Below are 13,804 nucleotides of genomic sequence, written 5' to 3' on the forward strand. Positions count from 1 at the left end.
TCCTTCGCAGGTTATCTTTTTCCATTCTGCCCCTGTTTTCCCCAGCCCTCCATTTACGGCTTCGGGTGTCATCAGTGCTTCAGCAGGCAGCATCTCTGACCCCGAACCTATGGACACCACACCTCCTTCCCAGGCTGTCATCTTCCATCCTGTTCCTGTTTTCCCCAGCCCCCCATTTACAGCTTAGGCCGGTATCGGTGCTTCAGCAGGCAGCAGCTCTGACAACAAAGCTATGGACATCACACCTCCTTCCCAGGCTGTCATTTTCCAGTCTGCCCTGTCTCCAAGTAGAACCATTACTCATTTCACACTGCTGTTCCAAGTTCTGGGAACACACCACCCAGTGGTAGCAATGCCTCAGGCCATGCCTTGACTCATTTACCTGCAACATTGGCCAACAGAGAGACCAACACTTCAAAGTTATGACAGAAAGTTGGGTAAGTTATACGCTTGGAATTTCATTTATTATTATTAACAAGCACAACTGTAGTGCTTAGACTATAACAAGTACTATTCTAAGGGCTTACCAAATATTAACTCACTTATTCCTCATAATGGCAACCCTATAGGTAGGGAATATTCACAATAGTCACTTTTTTGGGGGAAACTGAGGCCCAGAGATGTTGAATAGCTTGCCTAATGCCACACAGTAAGTAGGTGGCAAAAACCCAGGATTAAAACCAGACCATCTAGACTTTCATCACTTTGCTGTGTCACCTTATTATAAGTTGTGGTTAGGGAAGGGACTAAATTGACAAGACTCTGAACTAAAAGGAGAAGGGAGAAATGAGAAAATGAGTGATCCTAGAAACTAGAGAAGAGTTAGGCTCAGAAATTTCTGGTGATGAGATCCGGAAGAACAAGAACTTGGTTGGAATATTAACTTGGGGTAGTATCTGAATCCATTGAGAAATGGTTTTGTTTTCTGTAAAATTCAGAAAGGCCAGTTGGATGAAGATTAATGAAGAAAAAAGTAGAAAGGAAAAGAAAAAGGTGACTTAAGTGAGACATAACCGCTTCCCTCTAAGTACTAGGGGTGGGGTCCTGTGTGAAAGGATGGAGCTCTCTCTACCAGGTTTGTCACCAGGATGAACAAGGAGAAACATGACAACCATTGTACTGGTTTTGATGATCTCTCAAAACCAAGGCTTCAGTTTCCAAGAACAACCTATGGTAGCATAACTACTGTGTGTCACACATGCCACTAAGTGTGTTTCCAGTCACACATTTTAATTGGAGGAATAGTTCCTATGAGGTACGCATTAGTTCCCTATGGCTGCTGTAACAAATTACTACAAATGTGCTTGCTGCAAACAAAACACACTTATTTTCTTATGGTTCTGGAAGACAGACGTCCAAAACCAGTTTCCCTGGGCTGAAACCAGGAGTTGACAGGGTCATCCATCCTCCTTCTAGAGGCTCTAAGTGAGAATCTGTTTCCTTGCCAGCATTCCTTGACTTCTGGCCACATCAATCCAACCCCAACTTCATCATCACATTCTCTTTGGAGTAAAACTTCCCTCTGCCTCTCTCTTACGAGAACACCAGTGGTTATATTTGGGCCCGTCCAGGTAGTCCAGGAGAATCTCTCCATCTCAGAACCCTTACTTTCATCCCATTGGCAAAGTCCCTTCTGCCAGTTAAGGTGACATTCACAGGTTCTGGAGAGTAGAATGTGGACATTTGGGGGCAATGGTATTATTCAGTCTACTACAAGGTAGATACTATTATCTTTCTCAGATGTAGGAAATGACGTTTAGGGAAGTAGTTTGTCTCAGGTCTACAATTTCCAGAGTAGAGATTTAAATTCTGCCACTGAGACTTTAGGACACACCCTAAACAACTTTAATCTGTGTCCTTAACTACTGCATAATCCTTGGTTAAGAGTCACACTTAGGTATCAAGACCCAATTGACTACAACACAAGTACTGTCTCCTCTTTCACTATGTTTGTCTGGTGTATTGATGAATCTTGCCCAGAGCAGAAGAGTTCAGAAAATTGTTATGCAGGTTTATGAAGAGAAAGCATTGACCGTTTGACATGCACGGAGTAACGGAAGGCTTTTTAAAATAAAATAAAATAAAATAAAATATGCCACCAAATAGTCAAGTGTCACAACAGAGGTAACCCCGTGGGAGTCATGAGGAGACTAAAATTATCTCCAATTGTGCAGGGGAGAAAAGTTTCACTGAAGGCAGGTGTAGTTCAGCCAAGCCCTACAGCACAGAAGTAGGAATTTGGATATGTATGAATGGGGAAAAAGACATTTTAGGCATGGGAAATAGTTTAATGCAGAATGGATGAGAAATATGCATTAGACCTATTCTAAAACAACTGGCTTATTAACTCAGTAAATCGATTTAGTCAGTCAAACTAGCTTTAGCTGATTACTTATCCAGGGGATAGCTGTTCAGAGTAATTTTTGTCATAGAACAGTAAATAAAATTGTTGAACTATAGCTTTAGGCTTGCTAAGTGAAATAGATTGCTCTAGATGATTTTCAAGTGACTTACTTGGTAGGATTCACAAAATTGGGGGTTAACCATTGCTTAAGAAAACAAAGAGAATTGATTTTAAATAGTACTTGAAGTAGTTACTGTATAAACTATCTGTTCAGTAGCTCATGTTAAATGGATGTTTATAATCCACATTGGACAACCAACTACGTTTTTGCAAATGGTAATGTGAATTGCTGTTGCATAAACTATAGTAATGACCGCCTATCTAATTTGTTGTCCAAACCAGAAATCTTCTAACAATACTGGTCTCCTAATAAAAATAAGCACGAAGGTAACACACACTGGGTGTCTCCCATGTGCCTGTGAATGCATCTATATCTCACTGAACCCCCATAACAGCCCCCAAGAGAGGGATTCTGAGTGTCCCCATGCTGCTGGTGGAGAAACAGGCACAGGAAGGTTCAATAGTCTACCTACCTAAGATCACACAGAGGTGGGAGAGCCCGTTTTTAAACCATCTGCCTCCAATTCCAGGTGCCAGGAGCCAGACTCAGCCTACAGCTCTCTTCTGCTCGCCTGGAGGTGAAACCATGTGTCATGATTAGTCAAATCCTGTCTTCACTCATCAAGGTACCTTGAACGCTTGCACGTCCTCCAAGTAGCATGTAGCATAAGAAATAAAATGTTTGCCCCGGGATTGTCCAGGAACGTGGAATCAGCTGTGCCTAGTTAGGCTGAGCTGGTTAAGACTGGAGAGGACCACCGATCTTCCACCTGTGCAAGTGCCTTTTGACCTCCTGCCATCAGAGGGCTGAAAACTCCAGCCTGAGAATGTGCTGAGCCCTGTAGCCTAGTTACGCCAGCTCAGAACAATGATGAGCACACCTTTTTCCAATTACCTTTCCTCGTGCTCCCCATGCCTCATACTGCCCTGCTTCTTTATCCTTTATCCCACAGATACCCCAAGCCCCTTGCCTTTGGGGAGGTGGATTTGAGACCTATTCTCACGTCATGTCCTCGCTTGGCTGCCCTGTGAATAAACCTCCTCTTTGCTGCAAACCTCAGCATGTCAGTGTTTTGGCTTGCTGCGCCTCAGACAAAATGGTTGGGAGCAGTGGTACAGGTCCCTTGCCTGTGAGGGAAGCTGGTTCCTAGTAGTCACGTTGCGGATGTTTTCTCCACCTGGGGCGGGGTGGGGGGGGCAGACGTCCTGCTCTTCCGGAAAGGGAAAAACGCAGGTGCTGGACCCTTGCCCTCAGCGTCACCGTCACCTAGGAGCTTGTTAGAAGCACAGAATCCAGGCCCCACCCAGAACTACTGAATACCAGCCTGCATTTAACAAGATCCACAAGAAAGGCATACCCATATTAACGTTGGAGAGGCACCAAGTTGGAGTCCACGTAGCTCATCCCTAGGGTCATCCTCTTCTCCGCAGCTAATGAAAACGAAGCTAAGATTCATCCCGAGCCTACTCTGCCTCAGTCACCTGGATATCACATGAGCTCATTTAATCCTCCCCAGAACCTGCAAATGAGACTGAGGGTCAGAGTGGTCAAGCACCCAAGGGTCCATAAAAGAACATGACCAAGGCTCACTGGAGCCCAGACCTCCAAAGAAGAAGGCCCCTGAGCACAGCATGGCACCACAGCAGCACAAACCGTGGCCCTGGAGGGTAGGCCAGGCTCCCCATGCAGAGTTCACACAATTCGACAGATGCCCACAGAAGACCACCAGGCAATATGAGAAGTAAGTTCTGATTGTGGAATCTCTGAATTTTGAGATTTAAAGAAAAAAATCTGTTTTCGGGGGATGGTTAAAACAGTTCTACCAAGGAGTAAAGAGAGGGCATCTCAAGGCCCCTTCTGGACTTAGAATTTAATGCCTACTTATTGAGAAACGCTCCGTGCATTTGCTCAGTCCTACGTCAAGATGAAGTTCTCTGTGCCCTAGAAGCTTAGGTTCTAAAAAGGCCACAGAAATGGGTGAGACCTAAAAATTGCCAGAACAATGCAACGGCCTTAATCAGACTGTCTTTGCTTTGCCTTGCTTACAAGTCACTGACTTTAAACTGAATATGGTGTCATGTCTTTATTTTTCTTGAAGTTTTTTTTATAAAAGATCATATAAAGATTTTCTTCCATGGTAAGACTTTTATATTGTATTTTTCTTAAAATGGAGTGTGGTACATTTACCCTCCATCAGATGATTGCTTATAACTCACCTTGCTTTATTAAGAATACCACTAGAGGCTTCTATGCCCCTACTAAGAAAAATGCATTTTCAGGCCCATTCAAACCAATGAAAATCCAAGTTTTCAGAGCACAAGATAATGAAAATTCTCTCGATCCGCGTCTTTTACTACTTTTAATCTGTTAACAGACCCTAAGTGTCTCAGATGAAAGGTACTCTAGCGGGAATTGACATCGTTAACAGCATTCCATACAGATAAGTCGATTGTTCCAATTTCTCAAAAATTTGGACACATTTACTGCCTCTATGACATCTCTAGGGTGTGTGAAAGAAAAAAAAAGAGGCCTGTACAATGTATTTCTCAAAATATACACGGAAATAGTTTGCACATACAAACAGGGAAACCTTATAAATAATGTATGGGGAGCAATGTAATGTCGGTAACGGAACGACTCATTTCGAAAGACAACACTGTCACCAAGTGTCCCCTCACCAAAACTGACTGGGAATTTTTAGGGGTTCCAAACCAGAGGTGGAGATTTATAGGAACCTGGGATGTTTAAAAAATGGTTTTGGACGACCTCCTCGAGGAAGGCACCAAGCGCCATCCCAAATTGCAAAAATGGCTCCAGGTTGACTCCTTGTGTCCTCACTCTTTGCAATGTGACATTCCAATGTTTCCCATCAAGAGGCATAGTTGATTTCCCCACCCTTGAAGTTAGGTGACTTGCCATGGCCAATAGAAGGCAGCAGAGACGATGGTGTGCCAGCTCAGAGCTAGGTCCCATGATGCTTCTACTCTCCCTCTCAGAGCCCTGCTACCCCCATGAGCACAAGCCCCAGTTACTAGCTGGGGCATAAGAGGCATGTGGTCCAGTCAAGCCCCTGGCCCAGCTATAGCCAGCCACCAGCTGACCCCACAGGTGTAGCAGCAATTCCAGCCATGATAAGCAGAGTTGTGAAGAATAATTAAGAGCATAACAGTATGCTATAATTTATAAACCACTCTGTCAACCTACGACATTATTTTTCAAAAGCATTTTTGTTATTTTGAATCCCTGCGTGGACATATTGAAAACAGCACTCCAATGATTGCTGGAGAGCAAACGATGCAACCTGAAATTCAGAGTACAATATATTAGTTTACCCCGATTCACATATTTGTATAAATTACTAGAAAAGCCTCTGAAGAAAAACAGACACGAATGAAAAAAACAGTCCAGGGTCAGCTGGGGAGTGGCTGTGTTTGGGAAAGTGGTCACACCAGAGACTTCAACAGGAATGGCAATGTTTCACTTCACAAGCTGGCTGGAGGACGGAGGAGTGTCTGCGATGTTATAAGGTGAGCACGCTGCCTGTAAAAGCCATTGCTGACCACATCTAGGGGATCTGATGTGCGGGAGCTGGTAGTGGGTGGAGGCATCCAGAAGGTGGTGGTAGAAGAGGAACGTTGTACACGTAACGCCTAAGGCCTGACCAGAAGACGACCACTGTTCTAGAAACTGGACACAAATCCAACTTCTACGGCCAATCTTAGAATAAAAACTGAGGCATATTTAAAATTTTAACACTTTATGTGCGCAAAAATAGATTCAATTCAGGCACCACAAAGCAGAAGAGGTGAGGAGCACTCCAGCCACAGGAGCTACAGAGATGTTTCTTTTAAAAGGGCAGAAACAAAGCAAGGAAATGACTGATTTGCTATGGCTTTAACGCCTAGTTGGTGGTTTGTGACTGGTTGTCCTCAGCGGTTTTCGTCACCCTGAGGCGTTGACAGGCTTAGATTTTGGTTGGTTTACGTAGGCAGCTGCATCACTAGAGCCACCGCGGTCTAACGGCCTCCTCGCAGGGTTAATTTACTGACACCAATTGTCTGAGTCCTTCCTCTCACTCAGTCACTTCACTTCCTACGCCTCAGTTTCTCCTCTGTAGACATTCAGTAGTAAATTCTCTGTGGGGTTGTCAGTACAAAACAAAGGGATTATTAGTAACCACGATCATGTCCTCAATGCACGGAACACGTCACCGTTTGCCAACCACCGTGTCAAGTCAGCAGAAACTACAGAAATTAAGAGCTCTCCGCAGAAATTCACACACCCGTGCACCAGGTAAGGGAGCACAGGCAGACGTCCACTCAGCCTCTCCTGTGTCCCTCACGGAGTGCACGCTCTCTCCTGGGCGGCGCGAGCACAGACACTTAGCGGGAGTTTACTTTTAAAATGCGCTGAAGGGGGCTTCCCTGGTGGCTCAGTGGTTGAGAGTCCGCCTGCCGATGCAGGGGACACAGGTTCGTGCCCCCGGGAAGATCCCACATGCCGCAGAGTGGCTGGACCCGTGAGCCATGGCCACTGAGCCTGCGCATCCGGAACCTGTGCTCCACAATGGGAGAGGCCACAACAGTGAGAGGTCCGCGTACTGAAAAAAAAAAAAAAAAAAAAACAAATTATAAAATGCGCTGATACAATCATGTCTCACTTCTGTTTGGATCAGTCAGCAAATGCGTTTTCAAAACCCCAAATTCTCCACACCTCCTACCTTTCGCGCCGCCGTAGTCTCGGAGCGCCGACCACTGCTCCTCAGGCCGGCTCCCCATGGGAGGCCCCTTGGGCTGCGTGCAGACGCACGGGGCGTGCACTGACGTCCTTGAGCCCCGCCCCTACGGGCCTGCCCGGAAGTTAAAACCGCAGCGCCGCGTCTCGCGGGGCGTTGAGGCCGGCGCCAACAGCTGACGTAGCTGGGCCCGTGGTCCTGCGTCTTCCGCCTGCGACGCGGGTCCTGCCCACGCTTCGGCGCCGCAGCCGCCGGGCAGTGGGCGCCCGAGGGGCCGGGAGATGAGCAGGGAGCGCCAGGCAGCGTCCCCGAGGCCACGCTCCGGCCATGATCACTCGGTGAAGCTGCGCCGCGACAGCGTGGCCAACTTCTGGTGCTGTGAGGACCTGTGTGTGCTGCAGGACTCGCTGCCTCTGCCCGCCGTTCGCGCTTCCCTGTGGGAGGTCCTGCTGGACTTCTAGGCCGACTGCCTCCGTGGGGTAGACTGGACGCCGCTCTTGAGCACCCTCTGCCCGTGATGTGTATACAGAGTTTCTTCCAGCCGCGGCTTGGCGAGACAGGTTTGTAGTTCCCTCTTCCAGGGGCCCTCATGTGGGCACTGAGAAGCGGGGTTTTAGATGGTGCAAGGTGGAGGATGGGCACTAGAACCGGTGCCCAGTGCCCGGGTGTGCGTGCACTAGACAGGGCCTGCGGCTTAGGACCCCTGCCAGCTCGGTGACCCTGGCCGAGTGCTTTAAGGCTTCTAGGTCTCAGTGTTCTCATCTGTAGCATGGGCTTAACAGGACCCACTCTGTGGAGGTTACAAGGTCTCACTCTGTTAATGCTTGTAGACTGTACAATGTAGAACACTTAGCACAATTTGGAGCGTCGTTAATGGTTGCACAGAGGTTACCTGGTGTGTTGAATGACTTTGCCTGGTACAGACCAAAGCGGTTAGGAAATTGATATATCCCATTTTCGTTTCCTTTCCATTCAAACAGGGCTCAGGAAAAAAAATTTTTTTTTCAATAGTATCCTATAGTGGGAAGAGCACCGGTGTGAAGGCAGCTTAGGGTTTGAATTCCAGGGCTTATGCTCTCTGTGGCCTGGGCAGGTTTCTTTTGCACTACAATCCCACACTTGTACAATGACATTCAAAACCATTCTTTCTGTGGGTTCTTAGAATTAATTAAGCAGGTTATGTGTGTAAAGTATCCTGGCACTTGAATGAGTTGTCAGAACCAAGGGCTGCTGGAGACGATGCTTCTGCCCTAGGTAAGCTCCCCTTCTACTGGGTGGCAAGTAAACACAAGCACAGTAGTCAGTGCTCTGGAAGAAGTGAGTTCTGGTGCTACAGAGCACAGAATCTCTTTTTTCTTTAATTAAATTTTTATTTTATATTGGAGTATAGTTGATTTACAATATTGTGTTAGTTTCAGGTATACAGCAAAGTGATTCAGTTATACATATATCCATTCCTTTTCAGCTAAGTGGGCTAGTTCTGAGAGAGAGAGACTTAACTATGTTAACAAAGGTAAACCTTCATTGTGTCCTGCCAACATCTGATAGTTGCTTTTGGGGCAAACTCAACCAATAACATTTTAAACTGTTCCTCCCCATTAACGGGATTGAATATTTGGCCACTTTGGTGCACCTGTGTCTTGCGAATTGTCCAGTTGGAGATGGAGGTTTAGAAAGTGAGTTTCAGTCTTGTTTAAGTGTTTTCCCACCGGACTGGTCTTGTGATTTCCTACACACCATGTCTGTTTACCTTTTCCTGTCTACCTTTCCTTGGTGGTGTTCATGCGTGGATTGTCTCCTGTACCTGCTCAAACCTTGGTCCGTTCTCATTTGTACCATGGAAGTTTGTCATGCTGGATACTGTCAGAATTAATCTTACTTAAGTTTGTGTTAAGCCACAAAACACGCGTTTTCTATATTTTCTGTTTTTTGTGTTTTTTATATGTTTATGGTTTCTCTTCAAGAAATAGTATGGGAAGGGAAATAGCAAGACGTAAAGAGCAAAAAAGTCATCATTCTCTTTAAATTGTTAGAACGTCTATCTGCAGTCATAATTATAATGCACTGTGGTATGTGTTCAAATAGGAAATATATGTAACGTCCCGTAGGAGCAGCGAATTCAGTGGTGGTGAGGGTGTGTCATGGAAGTAATCGCAAACCAGGTGACTCTTCATTGGGGTCCTGAAACGTTAGCATGCGTGCCCTATATCCAGTAGTGGTCTGGAGGGGTCAGGAAGCCTGCCTTTCAGTTTGAGGGAACAGAGGGTTTGAGGTTCTCTCTCTTCTATTGCTCTAGTATACTGCATAGCAGCTAATGAAATACTGGGTTTATAGTTGACATTTACATTGCTGATTGATCATCAAGATTGGCATGTATCATTGGATCTGAAAATCGGGAGAGTCTTATGCTTTTTAGGTTTTTCTTCTTTTTCCTTTGTCTCAAAAGTATGTTGTACTTTACTGAGTGGTTGGCAATAAAGTTTGCAGTATTCAGTGTATTCAGTTTTAGTACCTAAATGGAATTAAAGTGTTACTGTAAACTGGAATAAGACTTTGTTACTGACAAGTTTTAGAACGCATCAGTTCATCAATTACCTGTTTGGGAAGGTTGTTAATGATTTTAAAAATGTGGCTGTAAACCTCCAATTGACTCAAGAAAAGCAAATAAGTCAAGATTGACAAATGTATAGGCTCTTCATCTTATTGTGTGTGTGTTTATTGTTTTTCCTTTTAGTTTTTTGTCAAGATATAAAGAACTCTGTCACTCTTAAGACAGTAAACGTCACGGGCTGTAATCTGACATGGCAGGGAGCAGATTATGTGGCCGAGATCTTAAAGGTGATTTTATGTTTAAGCTTTCCTGAAAACATATGTGATTGAAGCACATTAATACATTGACACAGATGGCAGTTAATTTTTGTCTTTTGATACCTGTGAGTGCATCTTTCATTTTGTTGAAAGAATATGACCAGTTGTCAGTTTGGGATTCTACCATTTAGTAAAGATAGTCCAATTAATTTTAGAAATGAGAGATTTAATATATAATACATAATAATACTTTGATGTATTTTTAGTTACTGGAAACACTGATTGTGATGCTGTGCAGAAACTATGCCATTATAGTCTTCAAGATTTAAATGAATCAAGTGTCTATTAGCTGCTGTAGTTTATAAACTAACAAAAATTACTACATCAGCAACTTGTAAATACAATTTTTCAACTAATGCCTTAACAAGTTTACAGTGGTTCTAATTACTGTATTTAGGCCTAAATTATTTGACATGAAGCCTTTTTAGTAGTTTGCTGGTGCAGATCAGGGATAGGTAAACTATGGCTGGTGGGCCAGATCCAACCTGCTGCCTGATTTTGTAAAGAAAGTTTTTTTGGAACCTAGTCGCACCCATTGTTTACATGGTAGCTATGGCTACTTTCAGCCTACACCAGTGGGGTTGAGTAGTTGCAACAGAAACTGTATAGCCCACAAAGCTGGAAATGTTTAAATTTAGATTTTAAAAATTGAAGAATTCTTTGAGCCTCTACAGGGCAAGTCTACTGACCCCTGGGGGAGAAAACAGTCAAGAACTTGGGTGCCGAAGCCAAATGGCCTAGGTTCAAATTCCCTTTCTCCCTTTTCATAGCTAGTGATCATGGACAAATCACTTAACCTCTATGCCTCATTTAGGTTTAAATGAACTCATTTGTATAAATAGTGCTTGGCTCATACTAAGCACTGTGTAAGTGATTGCTGTTATTTCTGCTTGGAGCTTTTATAAGCTATTGTTAATAGGAAAATGACACTAATGATTTTCCTTTTACAGTGTCAAAGGCACTTTGAGTCTTTTATTTTTTCAAGAATGTAACAAGACTTTTCTCATTTAAAGTCAGTGTTCCCTGTTACCAGAATTTATTTTATGAATATAAAGAATTGAATGTCTTTAAGACAGTACTTGTGGTTAAATGTCAAACCATTATTTTCCCAAGGCACATCAAACTGGGTGTGCATAGTCCAGGCCTCTGAAGTTTGTGTTCATACCCTAGATAGCATGTGAGATCCATTTTGTGAATATAGTTTCTAAAATAATGCCTGAGAATTCCCTGACTGTCCAGCAGTTAACACTCTGCGCTCCCAATGCAGGGGACGTCGGTTCGATCCCTGCTCAAGGAACTAGATCCCACATGCAATAAGTAAAAGATCCAGCAGGCCACAGCTAAAGGCTCGGCACAGCCAAACAAACAAACAAATAAATAAATATGTTTTCAAAATAAAATAAAATAATGCCTTAGGAGTTAGGGCAAGAAAATATTAGCACCTATTTAGCTTTGTATCATGAAAAACTATCTGTGTAGTTTATAATGTACGTAAGTTAAATGTATAGAACTTTGTGTATATAATTTGTTAAAAAATAAGGTGCATATTAAAAAGTCTTCTTATGGGTTGCCCAGTCAGGTGTTTGGAGACCTTTGGAGGACAGAATGATGAAATTTAGAGCCTCAGCAATAACAGAATTTAGAACCAATTCCCTGACTTAGAAGATAAGGAAAATAATTCTTAGACTGTAATTGAGTTGTCCAACTTTACGTAACTGTTCAAAAACAGGTCATCCAGTGGCTGGAATCTAATCACTGACTGACTAGAATGTGGGTCACTGGACTCGTAAAGCAGAACTGACTGTTTAATTTCTCAGCTTGATTCTCCTGGCACATATGCTTGATACGTGTGTGTGTAAACCTCTGACATAATAAGCCATACTCAGTAGGCACACCCTGTTTCCTTATTGAAGCATCTTAATTTTGTCCCATTAAATCTTTGAAGTATCAGACTATCAGAAGGCATGAAGAAACCTGGGCTGAGAGGCTTTGTTCCAGGAGACCTGATCTTGACTGTATGCCTGGTTGGAGGTGCATCACTCTGAACTGCAACAAGCTCATTGGTGACCTGGGTTTGTGCTTTTGCAGAATCTCTTAGTGAGGATTTATGGCTTGGAGGTAAATTCTAAAATTGAAAATATTGAATTTTTAATATAATATATGCTTAGCTTTTGGCATGATACTGTTGTGATAGGATTTTTTTCAAAGCCTCATTTTTCTGATAGCTTTTATGTTGCTTTTAAACTTTCTCTAAGAGTTGCATGTATTCTTTACAGAAAATACACAGTAAGAGACAATTATACAAGAGAACAATTACCTATAAGCTTAATACTCAGACATAAGCACTGTTCGTTTTGGTGTATATATTTTCAGTCCTTTTTTTTATATATAAATATATTTATACACTTAGGGATTACTAAAATAGAATTGTAGTATACTTGCTATTTCATATTCCTGCTTTTTTCACTTGATGAGGTATCATGTCATATTCCATCATATTGATGTCCCATAGTTTAATCAATTCTTTGCAATTATATTTAGACAGTTTGCTTTTCCCTGTCACAAGCAATGTGAATATGTTGTATATACACCTCTGTGTCCATCGGGCTTACTTGTGTAGAATAAGGTACTACAAGTGGAATGATAAGTGTGACATATTTTTAACACTTTTGATACACATTGCCAAATCACCACCCAGAAAGGCTATGCCAATTTGTAGTCCACCTCAAGAGTGGATGTGAAGCCTGCCTCTCACAAACACTGGCTGGTAGCACTTTTAAAAAACTGAAAGACTACAAAAATAAGTACCTCTCCCTTTTTTATGCAAGTGGGATTACTCCAAATTTTATACCTTTTTTCAGTTAATTTAGTATGACCATCTTAGCAAGTCAGTAAATTTGCATCTACTGCATCATTTTTTGTGACTGTTCAGTGTTCCATTATATGAATATGCCACAGTACACATAGCTTATCCACTCTTGTATCAAAGGTATGTCCAGTTTTTCAGTTACAAACAGTACTCTGATATATATCCTTACCTATATCTCTGACTATTTCTTTTGGTTAAATTCTTAGAAAGAGAGTTGTTGTATCAAAAGGGTATAGACATTTTGAAGACTTTTCTTACAGAATCTTGGCTTAATCTGATAGGAGAATAACCACATTTTGTTTTATTTTGTATTCATTTGATTTACTGGTTTACTGGCTGTTTGTATTCATTTGGCTAGTTGGTTCATTACACCGTGTGTCCATTCTTCTGTAGTGAGAGTTTGTAGGGGTTGTATCATATCCTGTCAGATCCATATGTCTGACTTGCTATTTCTGTATGTCATGGGGTGTTGAAAGACTCCAGTTATTTTAATGTGATGGTCCACTCAACACTTATAAATGACTCATGATAGTTTCCTTTCATGTAATAGTTTTTAATACCTGTGCTTTTGTGATGATTCCTTTTGTTTGTATGAGTAGGTTGTTCAGCCCCAGAACTACTAGAAGTCATGATCATTTGTTTAAGTGAGAGGCCCGCATACCCAAAAAAAAAAAAAAAAAAAAAAGACAACAACAACAACAAAAAAACCCGGTACTTTTCTAATGTTGTACGTCCCTTATGTTTTTAGCAGATAATTTACTAATTAAAGTGAGTTATACTTGTAAATTGTTCTTATCCCTACTCTGAATAGAGGTGAACCTAGATACTAAACCTGCTTCCACCAAGAGCATTATTTCTTTCTTGTGC

General features: G+C 42.6%; 1 pseudogene; it reads left to right on the forward strand.

The window, feature by feature from the left end:
* Positions 1-422: 422 nt before the first annotated feature.
* On the forward strand, positions 423-12,186 carry LOC112395991 (centrosomal protein of 78 kDa-like; annotated as a pseudogene).
* The last annotated feature ends 1,618 nt before the right edge of the window (positions 12,187-13,804 follow it).

The sequence above is a fragment of the Neophocaena asiaeorientalis genome, unplaced genomic scaffold (assembly GCF_003031525.2).
Source record: "Neophocaena asiaeorientalis asiaeorientalis breed wild unplaced genomic scaffold, Neophocaena_asiaeorientalis_V1.1 scaffold732, whole genome shotgun sequence".
In the NCBI taxonomy this organism is placed as follows: domain Eukaryota; kingdom Metazoa; phylum Chordata; class Mammalia; order Artiodactyla; family Phocoenidae; genus Neophocaena; species Neophocaena asiaeorientalis.